The sequence below is a fragment of the Primulina tabacum genome, chromosome 4 (genome assembly GCF_025594145.1).
Source record: "Primulina tabacum isolate GXHZ01 chromosome 4, ASM2559414v2, whole genome shotgun sequence".
In the NCBI taxonomy this organism is placed as follows: domain Eukaryota; kingdom Viridiplantae; phylum Streptophyta; class Magnoliopsida; order Lamiales; family Gesneriaceae; genus Primulina; species Primulina tabacum.
This window is the reverse complement of record NC_134553.1, coordinates 4,271,241-4,284,396: the sequence shown is the minus strand read 5'-3', so window position 1 is coordinate 4,284,396 and position 13,156 is coordinate 4,271,241. Positions and strand designations below refer to the sequence as shown.

Genomic DNA, 13,156 nt, shown 5'->3' with positions numbered 1-13,156 from the left:
TGCCGAACCAACTCATTTTTTTCTCCAATAATTGTTCATGGGTCCATGAGATTCGGACACGTATACGTTCTTTGTCTTGATTTCCAGATTATATTATTAAACTAAAATATATACATATATTAGCTTTCAATTCACTGATCTCTCACGTCTCGTTGGTCGAATGTATGTCCGGTTTGAGAATCAAATTGTTGTTTATGTTTTTTTTTTTTTTTATAGGTTTTGCTTAGCTTCAAAACTTTTGTTAAGTAGACTATTGCTTGGGTGCAATGGTGTGATATTTTCGCTTAATAAAACTTCATCACAATAGAAATTAGTATTGTAAAAGAGTGTGACAGAGACCATTTCGGTTGAAATTGTTGCTAAAGTGAGACTTAATGTCTTTGAGACGAATTTGTCTCGCACACAGTGCTGATGGTTTATGATAATTGTCTCACAATATACAACGATTTTTTCTTTGTGATAGTAACACTCTGAATCACAAGAAACAGAGATTTTCTGGATGCTTTTTGAACTCTCTAAATGAGAAAACAAAACGTGAAAACTTGAAAGATGTTTGTGTTGTGTTTGATTGCATGTGATGGATTACGGAAATGTGGCTGCCATTTGTAGGCTCCAAAAATGTCCACTAAAGGTCGTGCAAAATTAGGGTCATACTTTCTATGAAGTCAAGGAGGCAACCACTTCAACGTCCGATCTGATCTTGGAGAGAGCTCAATTTTTTTTCTACATATGTATGTTGAGTTTGTAGCCCACTTAAATAAACAATTTGACCCAGTATTATTAAATAAAGGAAATTGATATTTATATTTCATTTTGTGTTATTTATATTTCACTTTATGTGTAAAATATGTGTCAAATTTGTTCACAAAATGGATTACAAATAACTAAAAATGAAGTGTTAAATATCAACTCCCTTAAATAAAAGATGACTAATTTAAATATTCTTTGTTTATAATTGATCAAACTCAATCTTCTGTTCAATTCATTTTGAAAAATTTAAATAATATCAATTTTTTTTTTTTGTATTTGTTGAGTTTGAAGAGTTAAAAGTTGGCCTTTAACTAGCCTGATGAAATATAGTATTGAAATTCAACAATATTTGAATATGATAAATATTTGGAGAACCTGAATGATTTATTCCTAAATATTTATATTGTCTATAAGAATTTATTAGTCATACAAGAAAGAAGTTATCAGAGTTGAAGTTAATAAAGAATATCCTTAATCAACAATGTCACGAAATAGAGTAAATGAGTTAGTTATGTTGTCGATTGACAAACAAATAGTCCAAAAACTATATCATACGGAGTCGATAAATATTTTCACCTCCTAAAACAACTAGATGAATAGTATTTATATAATTGTTTCAAATATTTATCGACTTGTTTTAACGTAATATATATTTTATGGTATATTTATGTATTGTTTATTTTATTCGTTATTTGCTGACGGAACATTTTTGCTATTTATCGTAACAAGAGGGCTCAGACCTCATCGACCACATGTACAACTCTATTGAAACTTAATTGCTTTTAATTAACTCAAACATATGGAGTCTCTTAAACTGAATGATCCATAATTGATTTTCATTCAAAATTCATTAAAATGATTTTATGATTTTCCCAAACTTTTTAATAGTAAAAAGTACACCATTTTTCATAATAAAATTACTTATTGTCAAATCAAGAGAATAAGTGATATTATACATCCAAGTTTGACTCTTGCAATGAGTTAATAGCAAGAGAATACAGAAGGTATATTCTTGCACATGCTTAGGCTGTATTTTTCTCCAAATTTCCCCATTTTTGGGCTTTTACTAAAACCTTCCCCAGCCCAACATAAATTTCATTTTTAATAAATAAAAAACAAGCTATTTCAATAATAATAAAAAAAAAAAATACAAGAAAAAATCAACCCAGGAGCTCTAGCTTATAATTATTTTCCAGATTTATAAAACCCCTGGGTTTTGGGAAATTTTGCACGCAATATTTTCAAATAATCGATTATCATCTTCAAAATGTTACTTGTTGCATGTAATATACTTGGTCGACTTCGACGAACTTTGGACTTCAGTGTAGAATTTAATTCCACCCATTTACATTGGCAGGTCAAAGACTCGAAAGTGTCGGGCTTCTTTGGTTGGGAACTCAATTCAATAGCCTTGAACGAATCATAAAACTAACGTGTGCATGTTGTATTTTTCTGTTTGTATTTTCTAATAAAGATAAGGACCCTCTCCCCTTTTGCTTTGTTTCTTTAAATGAAAAAAAAAGACATATATATCCGAAATAGAAGACCCTTTCCGTGAAAATTAGTGGGTCTACAACTCCGGTCTCCAAACGCGAGTATAGTAGTTCACGCACCACAACTTGTACATCTCTAAAAAAATTATTACGGATTTTTTTTAATATAAATTTGATGGTAATATTTTTTAATCATTTATAAAAATTACCTTAACTTTATGATGACGCAATCATAAGCTCATTCAATAGATGAATGTCATTTCATTGGTAGATACAGAGGTTGATATAGTCAGTGACATCATAACAAAACTATATATATATATATACACACACACATCTTAAAGTCATTATTTATAGACATGAACATATAATAAACAAAAGTTTGAGTTGTCTATTAGCAAGTTAAAAATTGTTATTGAATAGAAATAAGTTACTTAGAAATATAGAGTAATCTTATGTTAATGTAATAAATGAATCATAAATTTTTAAGATTACAAAATCTTAAAAATTTTTGATTCATTTATTACATTAACATAAGATTACTCTATATCAATATATGTCATTAAAATTACGAGGAAACAAAAATTTGTAATAATAAAAAATAAAAATACCTTAAAACTTCTTAAAAGTAAAAATTTACGGTTAAAAGTAGAAATCTCAAACTCTCAAAATTTATCAAACTACGCACTTTATAAAATTTCATCTCTACTTAATTGAGATTTTCTTCACACATAATTGAGAGACCTATTTATAGAATTTTTTTTGAAATAATCCAAAAATAAATACCTCATCACATACTAATTTTAAATATTTACAACTCTTATTTTCAACATTCAAAATTCTTATTTTCAACATTCAAATATTCCAACTCATATTTTTCAACACTCCCTCTTGTGATGATGATAATGATACAATGATTGTTTTTATTACGTGTTTTATAATGTCTCGTTAAAAACCTTACTAGGAAAAATCCATTGGGATAAAAACCATAATAAGGGAAAAAGAGTGCAGTCACGTAAACTCCCTCTTATTTTAACACGAACGATTCTTCACAAATTTGTTATTTCATTATAAACTCTTTTTTTTTCACCACACTCGGCATCGCAACTTTCCATATGTTATCTCATCCCAACAAGATTTGTTATTTCATTATAAACTCTTTTTTTTAACTAAAATTACTGATCAGATGTGTATGATAATTGAAATTAAAATGACAACATACTCAAAGGATATGAGACACCATAAAAGGCCTAAAACCCCATCAATCGGATTCCAATTCATGCCCCATTCATATATTTTTTTACAGAGAAATGAGATTTTTTTGCTTTTGTTTTCTTTTTCAGAGATTCCAGATTGAAGGTGTAGGGTTATTGTGGAGCCCAAACAGATCCAACAACAGGTACGTCTGATTATTTCCTCGACTGGAGATATTAAATAAAATCAAACGATTTAATCCTTTTCCTTTGTGTTCTTCTATTCTCATCTATATAATTGAAACATGGGTATCAAACCATTGGAGTTCGATGAGTGAATTTTGCTCTTTTTGACGTTTTATTATTTTTTCTAAAATATATTATATTTCCCATTCATCTAAATTTGAGACCACAGATTACAAATGCTTCTAAGACAAAAATCTTGTCATTGGTTTCGTTTAAATATTTTATGACACCGGATGCATGACATGCATATATATGGTCCATGATCGTCATTCGATTGAAATAAATGTTTACTTTTTGCTAATCCTCGTAACACCAATTTTTTTATTTATGCGTAAAGGTCATCTAGCCCTTCCATACATGAAACATATGGATCTCATTAAAGAGCTTCAGGTACCACATTATTTTTATACATCCTAGTTATCCCCAATTTTTTTCTCTTTTTTGATATTCAGGTGATTGGCATGGATGGCTGAGGTACCACTGTGTTTTTTCTGTGTATGAAATATATGACTATATATCCATCTATGGTAAATTTTCTTACAATTTTACTCTTAAAACATTCTCTTGGTTCGGCATGCCTTTCATCCCAGACTTAAAATTTTAAACTTTTTAAAAATTTTATTAAATGCTTGATTTTATGTTTAATTTAATAACATTGACAAAAATTAGTGAGTGGTCATGGTACAATTTGAAGGGATAATATTGAAAATAAGGGGAAATTTTTTTTGGTGCAGAGACAATTTTGAAACAAAAGATGATGTCATCTAGAGTATTGAAAAAAAGAACATATTATTCAATAGTACATCAAAATCTAGCATAATCATTGCTAATAGTTTTTGTATATTGAAATATCAAAATATATATTGTGGTAATAATATAACTCAAATCTTTTAAATCGTATAGCAGTTCAAGCATCAAGTTTTGACGACTCTACTTAGTAATGACAATTTTTTACATCCAACAGTCTATCTCTCGATAGTTTCACTGTTTGCAATCAATGAAAATCGAATTCATGACCTTGAATTTGGTACTAATTGTAAAACCAAGCGTTTATAAACATTTAGTGAGACATAAATCTCAACCTCGGAAATTGTAGTAGATTCAAGTTAATTTTATTCATTTAACATATACTTATGACTTGTGTTTTAATGACTTTGGTAGGATTACTCATAAAAATTTGAATAACGTCCAAGTCTCATACTCAGAATGTGTCACTATATTTTCTATATATATACATATATTCCTCAATCCATGCGTGCGTTCCTTATTTCTCGTGCCCATATTGAAAAAAAAAATCTATTTGCATTTGAAGACCGGGAGATTCTCAAATCTTACACGTAAACGAAATTAGTTAGAAGCGAAAATTTTGTTTCAGAAGCCAATAAATCGCTCATTTTCCTTCTGGCGCACTTCATTCTGTTTCCCGGGGTCTCTATTCTTTGGTCATTATATAAAAACCTTTGACCTCTGTGTGAAGGTGCTGCTGTTTCATTCATTTGTGTAGCTGAATCTTGAATCTAATCAAGGTGGGTTCGATGTTTTGTTTTTAATCTGAAAAGATTATTATTATTATTATTATATCTACTATAGAAAGATTATCTTTTATGTTGGGGAATTCAGGCAGTGTAATATTGAATTAAATGAAATTTTCCCAAGGTCTGTTTCGATGAAAAGAAAGTTTTTTTCCCTCTATTAATTCATCATCTGAGTCTGTTGTTATACTAATTCCATTCATGTGTTAATATTTTGAAATAACTCTTTCTCGATTTTTCTCGTTACTGAATGATGAATATATCAAAATGTAGAGGAGGAACAATGACTACTAATCTTGATACAAGTGAGATCACCAGTCCCAGCAGGCTCGAGGTTTGTGTTCATTTTTTCTATGTAAAAGTTTTATTTGGGATGCAGATTTTCATTGTTTGCTGCAAACAAATATTTCTCTGTTTTCTTGAATAAATTTCAGGGAAAGTGCAAGGCAATTCTGGTCTGCTGGTTTCTTGGATTGGGATCACTTATTTCTTGGAATAGCATGCTGACCATAGGAGACTACTACTACGACTTGTTCCCGGTAATTGCAATCGTAAAGCTCATTAACTGGTCTCCTCAACGAAGGAAAAACAATTTAACAGATTCGAGTTTCTTCTGTTGCAGCATTACCATCCTGCAAGGGTACTCACCCTTGTTTATCAACCATTTGCGCTTGGTACAATGATGATTCTTGCTTATAATGAGGCAAGAATCGACACACGGAAACGTAACTTGTTTGGATATATTCTTTTCTGCTTGAGTACCTTTGGACTTCTGCTGGTGAGTTCAGTTCTCATCAAATTTTAAATGATTTTACTTCATGTTTTCTTATCACCTGTTGCTTTTACCAGATAGATCTAGGATCTTCAGGGAAAGGAGGAATTGGAAATTATATTGCCATTTGTCTTTTTGTTGCTGCGTTTGGTGTCGCAGAGGCCCATGTTCAAGGTGGAATGGTGGGGGATCTGTCTTTCATGTGTCCTGAATTCATCCAAGTAAATTATTTTGCTCCCCGGCCACTTTTTATTATACATTGAGACATATATAATAGAATCAATTTGTTAGATTTATGGTTGTGTTGTCTGAATCTGTAGTCATTCTTTGCTGGCTTAGCTGCATCTGGTGCACTCACTTCTGCCATGAGGCTAATTACTAAAGCTGCATTTGATAAAGAAGACCACGGGCTTCGTAAAGGCGTTGGTAAGTTGAATCGATAACTCACGAGGACCTTTCAAAAACGAGAAAAGATTCTTGCGTTCATTTAAATTTTGATGATAAAATGTTGTTTTGTGCTGATTCTGCAGTCTTGTTTCTTGCCATCTCGACATTCTTGGAGTTTCTGTGTATTTTCCTATATGCATTCGTCTTCGCTTAACTACCGATTGTCAAGTACTATCGTAAAAAGGCAGCTTCTGAAGGGTCAAAAACAGTTTCTGCCGATATTGCTGCTGCTGGCATTGACACCGTACACAACAAAACGGTACAGAGAATAACATTGAAGGAGTCAAGTTCTTTTCAGTTGAGTGAATATTTCAATTATGAAATTACACATTTCGTTTGTAGGGTGGAGATGATGAAGAGGATCGCCTAAGCAACAAACAGTTGTTACTTCAAAACGTTGATTATGCATTGGATCTCTACTTAATATATGTACTCACATTATCCATTTTTCCTGGATTCCTGTACGAAAACACCGGCTCACACGATCTAGGATCTTGGTAAATTCACAAAACCAAGTGAGAAACGACTGTTATTGTTCATTAGAAATTATACTGATTAAACTTTTGTCATTTTTACGTGCACAGGTACGCTGTTGTGCTCATTGCAATGTACAATGTGTGGGTTCTTATAGCAAGATACCTTGCTCTCATTAAGGGTATCAAAATGGAATCACGGAAGGGTCTTTTAAAGTCATCCTTGGCACGTTTCTTGTTCATTCCAGCTTTCTATTTTAAAACAAAGTATGGAGACCATGGATGGATGATAGTGGTTGTGTCCTTTTTAGGCCTATCCAATGGGTACCTCACAGTGTGTGTTCTTACAACTGCTCCAAAGGGTTACAAGGTAAGTTTTGTCAAATGAAATTATATTGGACTCCTAGAACTTGACCATTGTTTAACTAGTACTAGGTTTTTGTCTAATAAATTTGTTGGGATAATCGAATTACTTAAAACTTCTAAAGTTTTATGTTCATGTATAGAATAACTGATAAAGTTACCGTTTGTGGGGATAATTGTAGGTGGAATGAGATTATGCATCAAAAACCTTGTAAATACAAGTAGACAAATTTATTAGACAAAAACCCTGTAAATACAAAAACCTTGTACAAGTTAAACAATGGTCAAGTTCTAGGAGTCCAACATAATTTCATTTGACAAAATTTACCTTGTAACCATTTGGAGCAGTTGTAAGAACACACACTGTGAGGTACCCGTTGGTTAGGCCTAAAAAGGACACAAGCACTATCATCCATCCCTGGTCTCCACACTTTGCTGTAAAGTAGAAAGCTGGAATGAGCAAGAAACGTGCCAAGGATGCCATAAAAAGACCCTTTCGTGATTCCATTTTGATACTCTTAATGAGAGGAAGGTATCTGGCTATAAGATCCCACACGTTCTACATTTCAACGAGCATAACAGCGTACTTGTGCACTCAAAAGATGACAGAAGTTTAATCAGTATAATTTCTAATCAAGTATAACAGTCGTTTCTAACTTGTTTTTGTGAATTTACCAAGATCTCAGATGGAGTGAGCCGGTGTTTTCGTATAGGAATCCAGGAAAAATTGATAAAGTGAGGACATATATTAAGTAGAGATCCAGTGCATAATCAATGTTTTGAAGTAACAACTGTTTGTTGCTTAGGCGATCCTCTTTATCATCTCCACATTACAAACGAATGTGTAATTTCATATTTGAAATATTAACTCAACTGAAAAGAACTTGACTCCTTCAATGTTATGCTTTTTACCGTTTTGTGGTGTACGGTGGCAATGCCAGCAGCAGCAAGATCGACAGAAACTGTTTTTGACCCTTCAGAAGCTGCTTTTTTACGATAGTATTTGACAATCGGTAGTTTAGCGAAGACGAGTGCATATAGGAAAATACACAGAAACTCCAAGAATGTTGAGATGGGTATGAGATCTGAACGTTATTTAAATTTTTATGAGTAATCCTACCAAAGACATTAAAACACAAGTCATTCGTATATGTTAAATGAATAAAATTAACTTGAATCTACTACAATTTCCAGAGGTTGAGATACATATTAGCTAAAATATGTCTTATTATGTGTTTAAACGCTTGGTTTTACAATTTGTCCCAGACCAAGATCAAAAATTTGATTTTTATTGATTGCAAATAGTGGAACTATTGAGAGATAGATTGTTGGGTGTAAAAAATTGTCATTACTAAGTAGAGTCGTCAAAATTTGATGCTTGAACTGCTATACGATTTAAAATATTTGATTCATAATATTACCACAATACATTTGATATTTCAATATACAAAAATTATTAGCAATGATTATGTTAGATTTTGGTATACTATTGAATAATAAGTTTTTTTTTTCAATAATCTAGATGACATCATCTTTTGTTTAAAAAATTGTCTCTACACCAAAAAAAATTTCTCCTTATTTTCAATATTATCCCTTCAAATTGCACTATGACCACTGACTAATTTTTTTCGATCACTATTAAATTAAACATAAAATCAAGAATTTAATAAAATTTTAAAATATCATCTATAAATTACGATTATATTTTTACTTACACGTTGCATAATTTACTAGTATTTCATTAAAGTTGACGCTCATATACTAAATAAAGTTTTTACACACACTTTAAATTACACACACGTTGCATAATTTACTAGTATTTCATTAAAGTTTAACAAAATCGTCGCTATTTTTAAATTAGTGATGGTTTTGTTGTAAGTGTCGCTAATTTTAGCGACGGTTTCAGCAAAATCGTCGTTAAATATTGTCCAAAAAATACCCTAATCGGCAACGGTTTTCCAAAATCGTTGTCGATTGTCCAAAAAAAACGCTAATAGACAACGGTTCTATACGCTCAAAGACAACGGTTTTATATCGTTGTCTTTTGCTTATAAAATGCATATACGACAACGGTTTTCACTTGACCGTTGTTAAAAGCTTTTTAACAACGATTTTAGTAAAAACCGTTGTCGTATTTGCGTTGTTGAAAGTTGTTTTTCTTTTAGTCATACCACGTGTGCAACTTATCCCTAATATTAATATAAGTTGATGCTACTATGCTAACTAATTTTTGATTGGTTTGTTGAAAGTTTATTTAAAATTATACTTATGTACTCATTATATAATTTTATTGATGAACCTTCTTTATTTTTCTTCTATATCCAAAGAAAAATTATTAATTTGAAAATAATAAAAATTATCGTGTTTAGATAATTTTTCAACGTTATAAGCATATAACGCTTGCAAAGTGTAAATTGACGATAGACATATAAAATACATAATCATTATATTATTGCTATATGTGTTATAGACTCTTTATTTTAGCTGTTTAATATAACACTTATTTTACATTATAAATTATCTAAGGTCCTTAAATAGTTACTCATGTGTATCGAGTCCAATTTACATTTGTTAAATAATTACATGTAAACATTTATTGAAATAAGTCTTATATTAACATCAGATAAATTCAGTCACAAATAAAAAAATTTAAATAATTATTTTATGAAATATTTTATAATAGGAAAAAAATATAATAAAAAATTAGAAATGAAATAGAAAGTAGCTGATATGTCCTTTACGTTTTCTTGTTAAATCTCCTTTTCTAGAGTAAGTCTTTTGTGAGACAGTCTCACAAATCTTTACCTATGAAACGGGTTAACTCTACCGATATTCACAATAAAAAGTAATACTCTTAGCATAAAAAGTGATCATTTTTCATTAATGACCCAAAAAAGAGATCTGTCTCACAAAATACGACTCGTGAGATCGTCTCACACAATTTTTTTACCCCTTTTCTAATGTCTATAGCTTGTAGGTATTTATATAATTTTTAGTAATCATTCAGTATTTTTTCTTAAGTTTATCTTTAATGTAGTATTTAATAAATAATTAGGAATATATTAAAATATTTACTTAAAATTGTTTTCTCATGTAGTAGGAATATGAGTAATTATTGATTTTTGAATTTTTAAGTTTTTTCTTAAAGTTATACGTAAGTTATTGTCGATAGTTAACTTTTATAAATAATTTATTTTCGTAATCACTTTATATATTTTTGTGAGTTTGTTTTAGTGTAATTTCTAATAAATGGTTAAGTATTGATATTTGTTTGTTTTATTCTAAGCAGATGTTCTAAACTTAAAGAGAAATTGATATAGTAACTCTCTAATAAATTTAATTAAGTACATTCAATTCAAATGTCCATTTAATAAATTTAATTAAGTACATTCAATTCAAATGTCCATTTATAACCATGTAATCATTTTGAAATATCATATCTCATATTTGTCCTAATTTTTGGGGAAAAAACTTGTGTAAGACGGTCTCACGGGTCGTATTTTGTGATACAGATATCTTATTTGGGTTATCCATAAAAAATTATTACTTTTTATGCTAAGAGTATTACTTTTTATTGTGAATATCGGTAGGGTTGACCCGTCTCACAGAAAAAAGAGTCGTGAGACCGTCTCACAAGAGACCTACTCAATTTTTGGCACCCATTTTCCACCAAAGGTCCATGCAAAGAATCCACACACACAAAATTCAAGGGAAAAGAGAAAAATTCACAACGTAAAAATTTGTCTCTATATTCATATTTTTATAAAAAAAATTAGATGTAAACTATGTTAGCTAAGCAAATCATATTGGACAAATTCATGCAAAAAAAAATGTTTGTATAAGAAATCGAATTTTAGATTATTGGTTAAACGATCATCTACGGGAACAATTTAGCCATATCTTGAGTCACTAGAATATTAAATATTGTAAGGTGGTTTGCTTGTGCTGCCACGGGAGATGGAAACAAAATCACTTAAACAAACACATATTGCCAAAAGATTTTTTTGCAGCAGTAAATACTATTTTTGGCTCTATCCTCGATAAAAGTGAAATAATATATATATATATATATATATATATATATATATATATGAGTAGGTCTCTTGTGAGACGATCTCACGAATCTTTATCTGTGAGATGGGTCAATTCTACCGATATTCACAATAAAAAAAGTAATACTCTTAGCATAAAAAGTAATACTTTTTTCGTGGATGACTCAAATAAGAGATCCGTCTCACAAAATACGACTTGTGAATCGTCTCATACAAGTTTTTGTCAAAAAAAATTGTATCTTAGACGTCTACTTTCTCATTTATGCTATTTCGTAAATTTATAAACTATTGTGTAAAATAATTATATTGTTCGATACCAAATTTATCTTTATTTTATTTAATATTCGCAATTTTTAGAAAAGTTGATAATCGTAAATTTATAATTATAAAAACCCAAAAGAATTTAAAAATAATCTATATAATTTTTATTTTAACCAATTTTTATATTTTTTACACAAGAAAACTTTTTAAGATAATCTTTCAAAGCTAATTCTATAATGTATCTTAAAAAATACATGATATTTAGATAATATAGAGTGTGAATAGAAAATTATGAAATATATTTAAATCTAACGACATTAACTCTCGCCCTTTTGCCCATGATCGTTGCAATTAGATTACAAATTATGAATTTAGTGGAAAAAGATTTTAAAAATCTAGTCAAAATCAAATGTAATATTCGTAATATTAACATGGATCCGATACTATATTATCATAAATTTATTAAAAAATAAAATATATCATCATAATTGTTAGGATTTAGTGAATACTGTTAATACGATTGTGGTAAACACTTTTACTCAATTTCAAGTCACCAAAAGATAAGTTTATATTTGAATCAAAGAGTCAAAAGTTCTGTTTTTCTACTACAAATCAAAGTTTCCCACAATTATTTCAAGGTACAAACTTGTGTGAGATGGTCTCACAGATCATATTTTATTAGACAGATCTCTTATTTGGGTCATCCATGAAAAAATATTACTTTAGCACATTTTGTGCTAAGAGTATTACTTTTTATTGTGAATATCGGTAGAATTGACCCGTCTCACAGATAGAGATTCGTGAGACCGTCTCACAAAAGACCTACTCTTATTCCAATTTAATTGTACCCATTATTCCTTTATTGAACGCGAAAAAGAATGAAACACACGAAAAAAATATTGATGGCTATTTAGCGTAATTTTCTCATAGAGACAAGGGGTTAGGTCTGCATGTTCAAAAATATATAACAAAAGGACTAAAATATTCAAATCTGTTACAGATGGGGTATTAGCTTAACAAGAATTTTCTTAGGAATATTGACACAATCTGCATATCAACGGAGGGACTAAAATGCTTAAATCCGTTACACAATGAGGTATTAACTCATAAAAATTTGTTATGATCAAGCACTTATCACTAGGTCAAAAGTTATAGCTATCAGTTAAGACGTAACTTTATTTTCTTATACTTGTGGCAGCATAAAGTGCATCTACTTGAGTTCTAATAGGTCGGGATGTTAGACCCACTGAGTCTGGGGAGATGCATGTCTATCTGCTGGTCTTATTTCATATATCTTAGAGATCAGTCTTACCACCGTTGATCACGTCCCCAGTAGAGATAGCATTACCCGTTAAGATCTAGCGTTACTTTTTTACGGTCCACCCAACCAACCAGATCAAGCGAAACAACGTCAGCAGCTTGACGCACGAGAATTTCCTAGGATGTCATTCATCTTAGTATTATTCTCTTTCATGCACGTTTAATCCACCGAAATTCTAAGTATATTTTGCGCAATTATCTCGTGAGTCTAATTATGGTTGATTCAATCCAACACGAAATAAAATCAAGGAAAA

The 13,156-nt window shown here is 30.3% G+C and overlaps 1 pseudogene; it reads left to right on the top strand.

Moving 5' to 3' along the window:
- Positions 1 to 4,999: 4,999 nt before the first annotated feature.
- On the top strand, positions 5,000 to 7,309 carry LOC142542600 (equilibrative nucleotide transporter 3-like; annotated as a pseudogene).
- The last annotated feature ends 5,847 nt before the right edge of the window (positions 7,310 to 13,156 follow it).